Here is a 14,218-nt window from a genome sequence, read left to right on the forward strand (position 1 = left end):
CGTCACAAAACAACTAAAGCCATGGAACCCTGCTCTAAGCAGTGGTTATGTAGAACATGGAAATGAATTCAGCAACTGGAATATATGGCTCAGAGGAAGCTATTAGCTGGCAGTTCCCATGACACCCAGTGAATTTCTGCTGCTCCTAGGCCTGGGATTCGAGAACACGCTTTAGTTTCCAGGAACCCTTGAGCCTCCTGAAGTCATACCTAGCATTTTACATGTATGAGCATTTTTTTTCTGGGGTAAGCTCCCTTTATTTCAGCAGGATATCAAAGTTGTTTGCAATCTAAAAAAGCTAAATAAAAGCAATGCTCTAAGGAGCCATAGAGAGAAGGAAATTTTGGCTCTAATATCTAGTACATTCTTCTGTACTCCAAACTTGATTAGAAAATTTTTCATAATAAATTAAGAAGAGGAAACTGAACTCCTCCAGTAGCAAAAACTAAGACTGACACTGGCTCGCTTGCCTGGAATAAACCATCTGAGCTAAGGAGTGTTTGAAAGATGATGGTGAGAAAGGACCGTTCCCATCTAAAGGAAACCCAGGCCTACAGTTAGAATGAAAACCTGGGTCTCCTTACTCCTAATCTAGTGTACATTTGCATTCACCTAATATTGTAATTCAGTTGTGCTCTCTCAAAAAATGTGCTCTTATTTCTCTTTCAGGTCCACGTCTTCCATGGTGACGCTGAGTGCTTCATGTCCTTAGCATGTACCCTTAGAATCAAAATCACCTAGGGATTTTTAGGGTTTTTTTTTTCTTGCTTTATTTTATAAAAACATAGTAAAGTTTAAAAGATTGCTCTTTATTGTCAAGATCTCTCCCACTTTGCCTTTTAGTCATAATTCCATTCTAATTTCACAGGATAGTAGAGTACAGAGGGCTGCAAACCCGAGCCCGAATTTCTGCTACATGCATTCTATGCATGTCTGTGTATCCTCTGGTCCCATCTGGGTTCATGCAGTTGCATTATGCACTCTGACACCCATGTCATGTCATGTTTATCCAACTGTTTTACTACTAGTCAAAAATCAAAAGTTTTTTTCCTCCCCAATTCTCCCAGCAGGGCCTTCCCAGCTTGGAGAAAATGAAGCTGTCGGCCATCAGTTTATACATCATCACCAACAATAAACATGCCAGGATCAGAACCTGCATTTTGTTATCTGACCATTGCTGATGGCAGGAGGGAAAAAAGACAGCTTGATTTCCATTAGCTAGGCTGACCCCCCAGCTCTGGGAGCAGCGGGGAACATGCACATTTTGACTGGAAGTAAACTGAGGAAACATGACATGGAGTCAGAGAGGGATTGTAGATCTGTCCCAAGGGGGCTGGTTTTTTAACAGACTGACTTCTGGCATTTGAGGAAAATCTCAACAACTCTCTGGACAGAATTTTTATACGTGTCTGCAGGCTGATCTGATGTGTGACTCAAAATAGTTCTTCTACTATTTTATTTTATATGCTCTGGCTTTTGTATACAAATGGTCTTGTTTCCTGAAGCCTGGAAATGGGGACTCTCCCCACCCGACCCTCCCTTGTATTACCACACTGTGTCTGTGGCCCCTAACAGAGTGGCTGGTACAATAGGCCTGTAATAAATATCTTCCGAAAGGAGTTAAGTATTTATATGGGGATGGGAACTGCTTTTATTTGCCATGCGGTCCAGGAAAAGGAGCAGGCTTTGGAAGTCAGATAGGTCTGGGTCTCCATCTGGAATGTCACTGATTCGATCTCAATGTCCTCATCTCTATCATGGTATAAGACCTTCCTCCTAGACATGTTACACATGAATTAGCATACGTGTAAAACACTGGCATGTAATAAATTCTCGAAATAGCTTAATTCCCTCTCCTGTTTGGTTTCTTTTTCCTTTTGGTATAAATTGTGGATGTTCTGAAATGAAATACAGAACAAACATAATATAACTTTTACATAAATCTTACAGCCCTTGTTTTGAATTTTCTGTGTGATAAAGAAGGAAGAATACAGGTATTGGGATGAGATAGACGTAAAACCCATTTTCCTCTTTGTAGAGGGCTCAACGAAAACAAGAGTCTAAACACAAGCAATGTGCAAAGTGAGATAAATTAATTATGCATCACCCCAGTATCTACAACCAGTGATTTCCTGTTTTTCCATTGTTTTCAGTGGAGGTAGTATTGCTGGATCTAACAAAAGATGGAGAGAAGAGCCTTGTTAACGAGAACATTGGGGTCATCTCAGGAAGGAGAAACCAGGGGGAGGACCTACGTGTTGGGCAGGGACGAGAGAAGAGCAGGGCCAGGTGGGTGCGGGTGTGTCAAGCAGCACTACCCTTGTTGTACTGGGTGGAATGAAATACCACCATAGCCTGCTCATAATTCTGCCCCCCCCCCCCCCCCAGTCTGGATGCCACCATGGCTGTGTCTCTTGGCTGGGGTGTTCAGGGTTAAGATTCAAATTTCTCCCTGTCTTCCTCTCTAGAACCATAATAAAGGCACCAGGAGGGTCTTGCTCCCTCTGGCCCAGAATAAGATGAAAGAACAAAGGAAACTTGATTCTATGGCTGCAAATTGAATTTTCTTTATTGGGTCCATCTTTAAAATCATGGAGTAGGTGATTCACTTGGACTTGGGGCATTTTGTTTGGACTTGGCTTGACCCCCTAGGGTAGACAATTGGAATGCCACTGTGCAGACTTGCTGGATATGCTAGAAAGTGTGTGTGTGTGTGTAGGGGAAGGATTAAGGAAATATTATCAATAAAGAAGGTTAAGATTCCTCTTAATCATTGTTAGTGGGACAACAATGTCCTCTCAGGGACATTTCCAGTTCATTTCAATAAGTATTTGTTGATGCAGGACAAGACCAAATAGTTCCCTGCTATCCTGGGTCTGGTATTACAGTTAGGCAGAGCCAAATTACATAGGAAATTAAAAAAAAAAAAAAAATATATCTATATATATATATATGACTCAATTGGTCCTAATTAGGTAGCCTATAAGTTTCAATAACTAGTCTATGGTCTGGTGATAGAGAGGTCAATGATGAGCACTGATTAGGACAGCCAGAGAGAGGTCCTTGGAAATGGTTTTAACACCAGTATACACAAGGTACTTCCTACTATGGCATATCAGATGGAGTGCCTCGCTGCTTTTCTTGATTCCTTATCAGGTCCTCATATGTGTCCCAAGAAAGGACTGCAGCTCCTCTCATGTGCCACGTTCCCTCCTGTCTATGCGTCTTTGCCTATGTGCTCTTTCTGCCTGGAAGTCTCCTCTCTCTTCATTTGTTCCTCTGTTCATTCACACATAACCTGGTTGAATCCTACTTTCTTTCAAAACACATTATATGCCACCTCCTCCAGGAAGTCTTCCAGAGAGCTGCCCTCTTTATCCCTCAAATTCCCCTAGCTTGAGCAGAGTGCTCCTCCTCCATGATACATTAGCATTATGCATGCCTTACATATAGAGGGTCAGGCAAAAGTAGGTTTACAGTTGTTCCTATGGAAAATAATACAATAATTAATAAATAACAATACAAGAATAAACTGTGTTTTCCATACTCACAACTGTATACTTACTTTTGCCCCACCCTGTATACTGTAATGAGGACAAACTGTGTCCCTGACCGGACTCCGGGCTCGTCAGTACAGCTCCTCTGTGTCCCTGCCTCTACAAGTGTTGGCAATCCATAGCCAATGCAAGAAAAGTATTTTGAATGAGTGAATAAGAGAGTACCAGAAAGATAGTCAGAAATATCTCATTGCTACTTTAGCTGCATACTCCTGGGAAGAAAATTCATGTGGCATAGAGTCCCATTTCAGAATCAGCATCCCTAATGTATAGCTCATCCCTGAAAATTATGCCTCGCCTGGCAGTTATTCCTATGTATCCAGAAGAAGAAACCTCTTAGCATGGGCCACAGGTGCCTGCATGCCCTGGCTGTCCTGCTGGCAGCTGGCATGGCTCCACATTGCCTCCAGGAGCGAGAATGCTGAGGCTGGCTTCTTCTAGGATGAATGAAGGGCCCTGGCAATGCTAACTGAGCAAAACTTGGGGTCCATTTGGAGGCTGACCTCTCTGACTGGTGCAGTGCACGCTCTGCTGGGGAATGGGTGCTGTGTTTAGTGTTCCATTTTCCCTGCAAGAGACGCAGAGATGTGAGGCCAACCAGAGAGAGGTTAAAGAGATGTGGGAGCCTTACAGCTGGGGATCATTAACAACAATCAAGACCAACATAAAAAGGCAGCAGGACTCCCCTCCCTCTTGGCCTTGGAAACCATCTGGATAGAGGAAATTTGGTTTAAACTCTGGAATGGGTACTTTTTAGTTGTCTGAGATTGTTTTTTTAACTTCTCCATTGAAGTCCCTTGAATCTCTGAAATCTGTCCCTCAAAACCCCTTACCAGCAAATCCTCATCCCTTTAGACCAGAGCAGATGGTGACTGATGGCATAAACTAGGCACTTATTACCTTTCTTAGAAATACCTGGTAGGCCCAGGGGATCTTTTCACATTTTCTGAAAGCTAGGATCCTGTTCTAATCAGAACTAGGCAGGCTTCTTTGACCGTCACACCTATGTGCTCCTATTAGGGGCCCAACCTCTGCCACTGATTGAAACGCAGGTGGCCTCCTGACTCTGGGGTGGCCTAGTGATCTACAACAAGGCCTGGCTCAATCAATCAGATTTTTTCCCCCTGAGAGAACTGGAAGCCGGATCAGAGAGAATTTGTGGTCTTTGATGGACCCTTGAGATGAAAGGTTAGGGTCCTATAGAATTAATGCTGGGACTGCTTTCCTAATAGCACATGCACACTGGAGTCATGAATGGCTGGGCAGTGAGAGCTGAAGAAGCAGCTGAGCAAAGGGGATGGGTCGGATGTGCAGAGAGAAGTAAAGATGAAACCTGCAGGCCTTGTAGGATGGAGGGAGTGGCCTCAGTGACTACTTCCTAAATTCCCAAGTCAGGGTCTAACTCTACTGTGTTTCTTGTCCTTGGAGTGTCAGAGAGGCCTCATGTCCCTGACATCATTGGATCCTTATAACTCTCCTTTCACTAGCCTGAGGGGTCTCCATTCCTAGAAATGGAAAATGCCCCAATTGTGTTCCTGAGAGGTTTTGCATGACTGTGAAACATATTTTGCTTTTTCTAAATAAAAAACAGTGTATTTAGATGAAAGCGATCTAAAGGTGGCCAATCAATGACAGTCCTTACCTTCTTAATAACTACTGTAGTTCACGGCCTCCGGAACCCACTGACTCTGTCTTAGTCTCCCCTTCTCCCTGTCATCAGCAGCGTGCAGCAGTTTGGGCCTTAATGGTCCTCTGTATTTCAGCAGTCTAATCGCTCTGGACATGTAGCATTGCTGTTGCGATTGCTGAAATAATGGGCATCAGTATGTTCCGTGTGTCTCCGATACTCCCCACATCACGCAGTTACTGGGCACAGTGCAGGCCCCCAGCTTTTTTCTGACATGGTTGAAGTAATGATGCTGACTCATGTTTTCCTCTTAGATGTTGGTGAGTAAAGGAAACAACCCTAGTTCCTTGTATAATTTGTTTTGCAGCTAGTGTTATAAAATCAAGGGTGGAAGCTCAGTTCCACCCCTGCCTTTCATAGTTGATGTTCAGAGTGTCAGAGAGGCCAGTTAAATGATGGAAGTCCAGGGCTAGGGAACATTCTGTGGCCTTGCAAAAAATTTTTTTTCTTTTTCACCCAAATGAAATAACCTTGTCATTTTTAACCTGTTTATAAACGAAATATATGTTTACAACACTCAAGGCCTTGGTATTATTTTTCTCTGTGTAGAATACTCTTCTCTCTGTGATAGTCATGGCTGGGTCCCTTGTTTTATTCAGGTCTTTGTTCAAATGTCACGCCTCTGAGAAGTCTTCCTTGACCATCCTAAGTATTTTAATAGCCCAGTGGTTGCTCTCAATCACCTTTCTCTGCTTAATTTCCTTCGTTGCATATATCACCTGCTGACCTTCTATTCTATTTTTATTTGTTTATTTCTTGCCTCCCTCACAACACTGTAAGTCCACAAGCTCAGGGACTGTGTTTTGTTCTAGGTCATACCTTCAGTGCCTAAAATAGTGCCAAGGACATGGTATCAAAACAGATATGTGGAATGAATATAGCAATGAATTGTAAAAATTTAATGACTTCATAATAAATAAAATAGAAAGTAAATATTACACATACTTCTACCACCCAGAGATAAATGCTGTTAAGATTTTAGTAGATAGCACTCTGGAAGTTTTTAAAGAAGAAAGGGAGCATGCTATCTTAATCTGATTTTTTCTCATTAAAATGAAAGTGGGTCTATTTCCATGTTTCATCAGTTCTCAGCCATGGTGGTGCAGCAGGTGGAGAGTGCTAAAATCCACATTCCAAAGCCCTGCCCCAGACCAACTCGGACAATTCAGAGCTGGAACCAGCGCTCCTAGTTTTGGAAGTGATTTGCATGCACAGCTGGAGTTGTAAATGACTACTCTACATAGTTATTTGAATTGTGCAGAATAGAAAGGTTTTTGTCTGTTTTGCAAAGCTGACCCTATGGGAATCTTAATGTATGACCAATGTACTGACCACTAAATTGGGTTCATACTATGGTGATGTTAACAAATACTTTTATAGTACTTACTATGAATTTACTGTATTTAAAGATTATATATATAAAAATATATATTTCTTTAATTCTCACAGGAACTGTAAGTTTGGCACATTGCTATCACTCTTTTACAGACGAAAAACTGAGGCAAAAAGAGGTTGAATAACACCTAGTGTCAAGGTCACACAGTAACACAGCTAATAAGGAGCAAACCTGGTATTTGAACCCTAGGATTATGATTCCAGAGTCTATTCTCCTAACCCTGATGCTATATAACCCTCCCATGGATTCTAAAATATATATAATTCACATTGATTTAACTCTTCAATATGAAAGTAACTTTTACTTAGGAAGATGGTATAATATAGTGGAAAGACTCTCACTTTTGGAGACACTTAGTTATCATCTGCTCAATGGTTGGCTGACCTTGGGCAAATTGTTTAAGTTCCCTCATTAGCCATATCTGAAAAATGGGAACAGAAACACCAACTGATCGCCCGTAGAGAGACCGTGCATGACACATCACTTGCAGCGCCTGCCGCAGGTAGGTCTTGACTACATGATAACTTTAGTGTCATCATTTCACTTGATCCTCAAAGACATACTGGGAAGGACACAAGAGGGGCTTTTGAAAGGGTGAGCTGTCCTGGGCTCAGTGTGTAACATTTTGCCTACACTTGTCTCCTTCCAATGAGCAGAGTAACTGTAGAAGTCTCAGTCTGTTTTGACACATAATTTGGTGGATGAATCCTCTATTACATCATGGAACAAATGTCTAAGTCTTTTTCTCCTTTCTCTCTGTAACTTATAGAGAAAAAGGCACACAGGGATAGAAGGGAGGTAAGAAGATAGGTGGCATATCTGCCTTTTCTGGTTGTCTTTTTCTATTTTACTAGTGAGCAATTTAATTTTACTTGCAGAATAACAGAGATGTTAATTGTCATGTCAGAGCTTTTACATGACAAGATACAGTTAGTTATTGAATAGATAAGGACAATTTCAATGCAGTACAGTTATGGTTGAGGTAGCACAAGTGAACGGTGACATTTTTTATTTAACTCCCTATTACATTAAAAAAATCAAGTCCTTCTGCCTTTTCTTAAGAAATTATCAGCCATCAGTCTTTTGAACTGTGAGCCTCATGAGTTAAATGTCTGAACAATCAAGTTATAAAGGTTCCCCTGCCTACGAGGTTGCCAGCGGAGCCTGCTCTTGCCCAGGATGTTCAAAGCCTGGGGAGTGAGGGCAGGGCCGGAGCTGGAAGGGAGACTGCCGTGGGGACTTTCTGCTGAGTGGGAGAGGCAACGGGAAGGGTGATGCAGCCACTGGGAGATGGTGAGGCTATGACAGTGTGTGAAATGGTAGTTTTGTTTTTTTCCTGAGGACTCAGGGCTTAGGACACTCCTAGACATGGCCTAAGCATTGTGAAGTTTTAGTCGCGTGTCTCTAAAATTTTTTCTTCACTGTCTTTATTTCCTTACCCCTCAATACACTGTACTTGGTTTTCTCTTATTAACCAGTTCAGCTCTCAGAAGGGCCAACAATAACCTAGATTTATTATTGGTCTTCCTTTTTTTGTGGCCCCTCAGCATATTTTGACATTGTATTACTTTCTCCTAAATGAACAAACATTCTTCCCTTGGTTTATGACATCACGTCTTCTAGTTTTTCTTCTATGAGTTGTGCTACTTTTATCTATTTGCCTTTATTTGCTCACTCTTTTTTTTCTAATCTTTAAATGTTTGTGAGTTTCAAAGTGCCCCTCTTCTCTTGGCAGGCTATGTTTTCTCCCCCAGGAAATTCTATTTATGCTCATGGCTTTAAGTATGTTCTGTGTGATAGAATCACTGCAATGATGACTTATAATTGTATAGCTCTAGCACGGAGGCCCCTTCAGACTCATGTGAGATGCTTCCCCACCCCAGGCCCCTGTTTCATGGGCAAACTCAGTCTCTCACAAGCAGCCTTGCATTCTGTCTCTCAGCTCCCACCTCCAAACACTCACCATGTTCTATGGGTCTTACCTCCTAAATTTCTCTTGGCTCTGTCCACTTCTCTACTAAGTGTCTTCATTCTAGATGGGGTTCCCGTGTTCTCTTTCCCTTGACTATATGGCCTCTTAACTGATATTCCCATCTACCTTTATAAATCTAATACATTTATTTTTCATCTGTTTTTTCTCAAGTCCCAAATGATGGAGTATTTCCCTCTCCTACCAGCTTGACTATCTCTTCTGTTCACTCTCTGAATCCAAGACCTGATAGTGTCTATGTTCCTTCTGGGCTCAGGGCCTTCACATGTTCTACCCTGGCTATCCCCACCCCCCTTCACATGCTAAGTAATTAATTGCTGTTTTTTTACTTCCTAAAGGAAGCATTTGCTGACCTTTCAGGTCCTTCTGCTATATGCCCTTATTATACTCTACCATCCCCCTTTATCCAACAATTACCACAAAATGTGTAACTAGTTAAAAGAAATAGTCATATAATCTCTTTAACCATGAAGGTGAGGTACTATATGTATTCATCCCAGTGTCATGTACAGTTCTTTACACATAGAAGGCACTCAGTAAATATTGGTTGAAAGAATGAGAGAGACAATAGAGAGGGGATTCCTTTGAGGATATAGATAATTCAGAAAAGAATCTGGGCAAGAAAATATTCCATTACTAAATCTGGGAAGGATAGTTTCAAGTTTGTTCTCTAAACTTGTAAGTCTATATTTTTCTTTCCGTTTCTTTCTACCTGGTAAAATAGGTGAGATGATGAGATACTTTTTCTGCTACAAAACTTCAATTAGACGATGGCAGCCTTGCTGTATTTATGCTGAATATATGCCCAGGTGTATAAATATTCTTCGCTTCTATGGAAGACTGTATTAGTTTTTCTTTTCTTCTGTTAAAAGGAGTGAGAAAGTTAAAATATATTATATTCCAGATTGCTGAAGCATGTTTCTGATGTAAACCCACATGCCTTTATGAATTTAATTTAATGATATATTGAAGATGGTTGAAGGATATAAAGTTCTGCCCTGGGGCCAGTGTGGGCACACCTAAGTAATTAGTGAGGAGTGTAAATATTTTCTTTAAATAAATTGCTATCTTTTTTAGCACTTGAGGGAGATTTCATATTACCCTTCTTTCCTTGGTTAAAAAAGAAGAGATGTGGCTGTGGTAACTCAAGGGCCTTCACTCCTTCGTAGGCAATGTTGACACTGGAGACCACTTGCAAGAAGGGGGAAAGAAGGTAAAATTCTCACCCTAACAAAACTCATGAAATCACATTTTCACATATCTGACGGGGGGGTAGGGGAAGAAAGCACAATGCTATTCATTTCCATCGTGGACTTTTCAACAGCTAATTGCAGGTGGCAAATGAACATTATTACACAACTATTTTATGAAACATCTCCAATAATTATCACTGAGAGTCTTTTGTGTGGAACGATATTTGGGAGATTGGCATCTGAGAAATGGTAATAAAGGGAGATTTGCCAGGATGGAGACTTACTGGAAGGCTGTTCAAAAGGTTAGAAAGGGAAGGAACAGGTTTCTGTGAAGAAAGCATGAGGGGAAGGTGGTTTGAAGATATTGGTGAGAGTGAAAGGATGTGGAGTGGACGGCTGCAGGCCCACGGAGGATCGAAAGCCAGAAGTGGAAGTTTGAATTGGATGTGCATGTGAGAGGGATTGATCGAGGCTGGAGGAACGGGATGGAGTGTTTCAGATTATAAATGCGAGGAAGTGGACAGGCCGTTGTCCACAGGCACTGACGCACGGACCTGTGAAAGGAGTGAGCTCACGATGGCACAGGGCCGAGGGACGTGAGGTGCCGAGTAGTGCGCCAGCCTTTCCTCTCCTCTTCTTTTCTGAGCCACTGCAAGACCTCCCTTAACAATATGCCTTATATCTCCTAACACCTGACCTGCTGCTATTCCTGTTACTAATTTTTATTATTAATTCATAGCAAGGAAAATTGATCTGACGTCTAAAAGGATATCCCTAAATTGTGAGAGTCACATATATAGATTTGGAAATGTTTACATTTATCCAAATGCATATTGTATGCTTATGTCTTCAAGTATTTGAAAGCTTCTCATGTTGGAGGAATGTCCTGTGATGCTGAGGGCTGGCTCTAGAAACAAAGATGACAAATACATTTTGACTCAAAATAAGGAAAATCAGTCCAAACTCGGGACTGTGACTTGAGGAGTGCTGAATTCCTCATAGCGAGAAGTGCCCGAACCCAGGCAGGAGCAGCTTGGCAGGCGTGAGGTCGTAAGAGATGCAAGTCAGAGGCCCTGGGCTGAGTAGCTTCTACACAGCCTGCTAACCTGTGGCCCAGAGGCAGGCCCTGGTCTCCAGAGAGTTTTTGTCTGTCTCTTTTGAATTTTATAATATTTTAATTAGTCACCCATACTTAAAAGTTGGGAGAAGTCATGAGATCCAGATTTCCAGCTTTTTCTTAAAAAAGCTAGAGATGGCAGTGAGGTACTAACCTTTATAAATCACAAGCCTGCCTGAGGAAAGTTGCTGTTACCCCTTTTATTTTTTTTAATTATTATTTTTTAATCTTTACATGAGGATATTTTTTCCATTGCATTTTAGAGAGAGTGAAAGGGAGAGAGAGGCAGAGAGAAACATCAATGTGAGAGAGGCACATGGTTTGGTTGCCTTCCGCGTGGGCCCAGGGATAGAGCCTACAATAGAGATATGTGACCTTGACTGGAATTGAACTGGGGACCCTTCAGTCCAAGGGTCAATGCTTTAACCACTTAGCCAAACTGGCCAGAGCTGTTATCTCTTTTAGATGGCACATAGAATCGCCTGTTGGTCATAGACCAACACAGTTCACTTCTCACAACCTCCTTACTTCTCTGTTCTGGGTGCGCATTGGTGTTTTCACCTGGCTTATATGTTTCCCTGTTCTGAGAGTTTCCAAATCTATGAGAACCGAACATCATCTTTTCCATTTTAGGTATGGTATACTTTGAGTGAGGTCTATAAAGCTGTTCTGTGTTTGGGATAGTAGTGAGAAGATCCAGGGAGGTAGAGGAGTTTATATTGAGTAGGAACAATTATTGTTCTACAATGATCATAAGTTAGTTATATCAAAGGTACTTTATATTGATAATCACACATCTGATTGGATCAATCCACTGTCTTGCTTATGAAAATGGCTGTTTTATAAAGCACTATTATTTCTTTATGAGTAAATACATGCTTTTCTTTATAAGACATGATACTTGAAACTATAAGACAGCAATGAATTACTATCATAAATCTTATAAGTCTTCCAGGAATGTTTTAAACCAGATTGTAGTGATTTCTGCAGAATATAGATTCTGGACATCCATATTTTATAAGCAACTAGGCTTAACAGCAAGGAGAACCAAACACATATGGGGCTGGGCAAAAGTAGGCTTACAGTTGTGAGTACACAAAACACAGAGTTCATTCTTGTATTATTATTATTAATTATTGTATTATTTTCCATGTGAACAACTATAAGCCTACTTTTGCCTCATCTTGTATATATTTGGGGGGAATCTGATATCCTGTAATACTTAAAAATGTTACCAAGGAATCAGAAACATCATGTCTTTTTTAATTTTAGCATGCAGCTTTATAGTACCTTCTTTGTCTATCTCATTACAAAAAAAATGTTAAAAATTTATCACACTTTACCAGTATTGTACAATTCTAGTGCTTAAGTCCTTGAAAGTAAAATTCCCAGATTTATGTAGGTTTTGAAATGGAATCACATTCCACATCTCGTCATGGGAAAAGTTTTAGGCAAGCAGGATATAAAATAAGAAATGTGTTTCTCTTTTCTGTAAAACTTTGAAGTACAGTTTCTTTGTATTGTAAGAAATCCACCTTTAAGACTCCTCTGTACTGCTTTTGGTAGTTGCTCTATATGTAACCAGTAGATGATCTCATAAAGATTTACATACTATATATATAAATATTTTGATCTGGTGACATTTCCCCATTAAAGAGAAAAGCAAAGCAAAATGTTTTTTTAAACCACTTTTTTTGAGTCAGGGTGTTACGTACATACCATTTATAAATAAGACTTGAAATAGCCATAAGATATATGTGGCAGACAGTTGAGTAAACGTGGTCAATATTAAGATTTCCACAATTGACTGAAGTGGGTAGAATTGATTTTTTAAACCTATAACCCATTATGAGTATGCATTTAACCTAACCAAACTCACATGGTGGTATTTGCATTCTTGTGGGGCTTGGATTTTGTATTGTCTTGTAAATGCTAAAAACAGGGAAGTGGAGCTCTTCTTAGCCGATGTATATGGGATCCATAAAGACACTTTTTAAATAGTGGAAGAAAATCTTTGTTTTGGTTTTTCCTATTTTTAAAAGTCAAACTAACTTGTCTTTACAAATGATGGTATGTAATATATTTCAGTTGACCCGCTAATTTTTTATGACCACTGATGGGAAGTGTGTCATTTTCTAGACTGGAGAAGGTGAAGCAGAGTTCTGCAACCTCTGTATTTGTCATGGAGGAAGCTTGGTAGTTTATTGATTTTCCTTTTCCATTCATGCTAATGTCTTTTTCTTGCTTTCTAGTTACCTAACCATGCTAACTCTTGTTTGAGGACTGGTCTTTATGGGGCAGTAGTAGAATATTGCTTGTTGCAGTTCTGATCTTTTAGTATAGCTCCCCAGTGATGTCTCAGTGGTTGCAGAAGAGCAAAGTTAACATATTTAGGAACTCTCCCCTAGCATGATGCACCTCATAAAATCACAGAAAGGTGGAACTGGAGGGAACCTCTATAAGCATCTAGTTGGGCATTCACAAACTGGCGGTCTAGCAAGCCTCACCTCAGCATCGTTTAGTTTGACTGGCGTAATGGTTTTTGCTTGTTTGTCTGTTTATTTGTTTTTAGTCTGAATCTCTTCAAATCAGACATTGCTCTAGACTCCAGTACTCCCTGGTTTCTCACAACTATCTGCTTGATGGCATAAATGCTACCTACCTAACCTGTTGAGGTATTTATGTTTATAACCTGTAATCTGCTGAGTTAAATCATATAGACTTGTTGTTTGTTTCAGATTTAAGAGATACTTGGATATTAGAAACTCCATATAGTTCGGTCTTCTTCTTTTTTTAAATATCTTTATTGATTTCAGAGAGAGGAAGGGGGAGGGAGAGAGAGGGAAACATCAGTGATGAGAGGGTCGTCTTTGATTGGCTGCCTCCTGCACGCCCCGACTGGGGATCGAGCCCACAACCCGGGCATGTGCCCTGCCCGGGAATCGAACCAAGATCTCCTGGATGCTGGGTCGATGCCCAACCTCTGAGCCATGCCCGGCCAGGCAGTTCAGTCTCCTTATTTTACAGATGAAGTCGAGTTCTGAATAATGACTCACTTCTTTAACAGAGCTCCTAACATCTCAAAACAGATAGATTTTTTTCAGGGGTTTCTAGATAAAGGATACTTTTACTAGATTGACTAACATTGACTATTAAAATGCATTTACCCCCTGGGGTTTATCATTTTTCAAAAATGCCTTATCACAGCATATCTGTGTGTGAATGATTTCTTTCACTTTTTTCCCTGAGAGTAAGGCTGAACAGGTAGGAAGATGATA

General features: G+C 40.7%; 1 long non-coding RNA gene across 1 annotated transcript in view; it reads left to right on the forward strand.

Moving 5' to 3' along the window:
- LOC107528692 (uncharacterized) overlaps window positions 1-14,218 on the forward strand; it is a 392,472-nt gene that overhangs the window by 145,321 nt on the left and 232,933 nt on the right. The window lies entirely within an intron of this gene.

This window comes from Miniopterus natalensis, chromosome 13, assembly GCF_054644295.1.
Source record: "Miniopterus natalensis isolate mMinNat1 chromosome 13, mMinNat1.hap1, whole genome shotgun sequence".
Classification (NCBI taxonomy): domain Eukaryota; kingdom Metazoa; phylum Chordata; class Mammalia; order Chiroptera; family Miniopteridae; genus Miniopterus; species Miniopterus natalensis.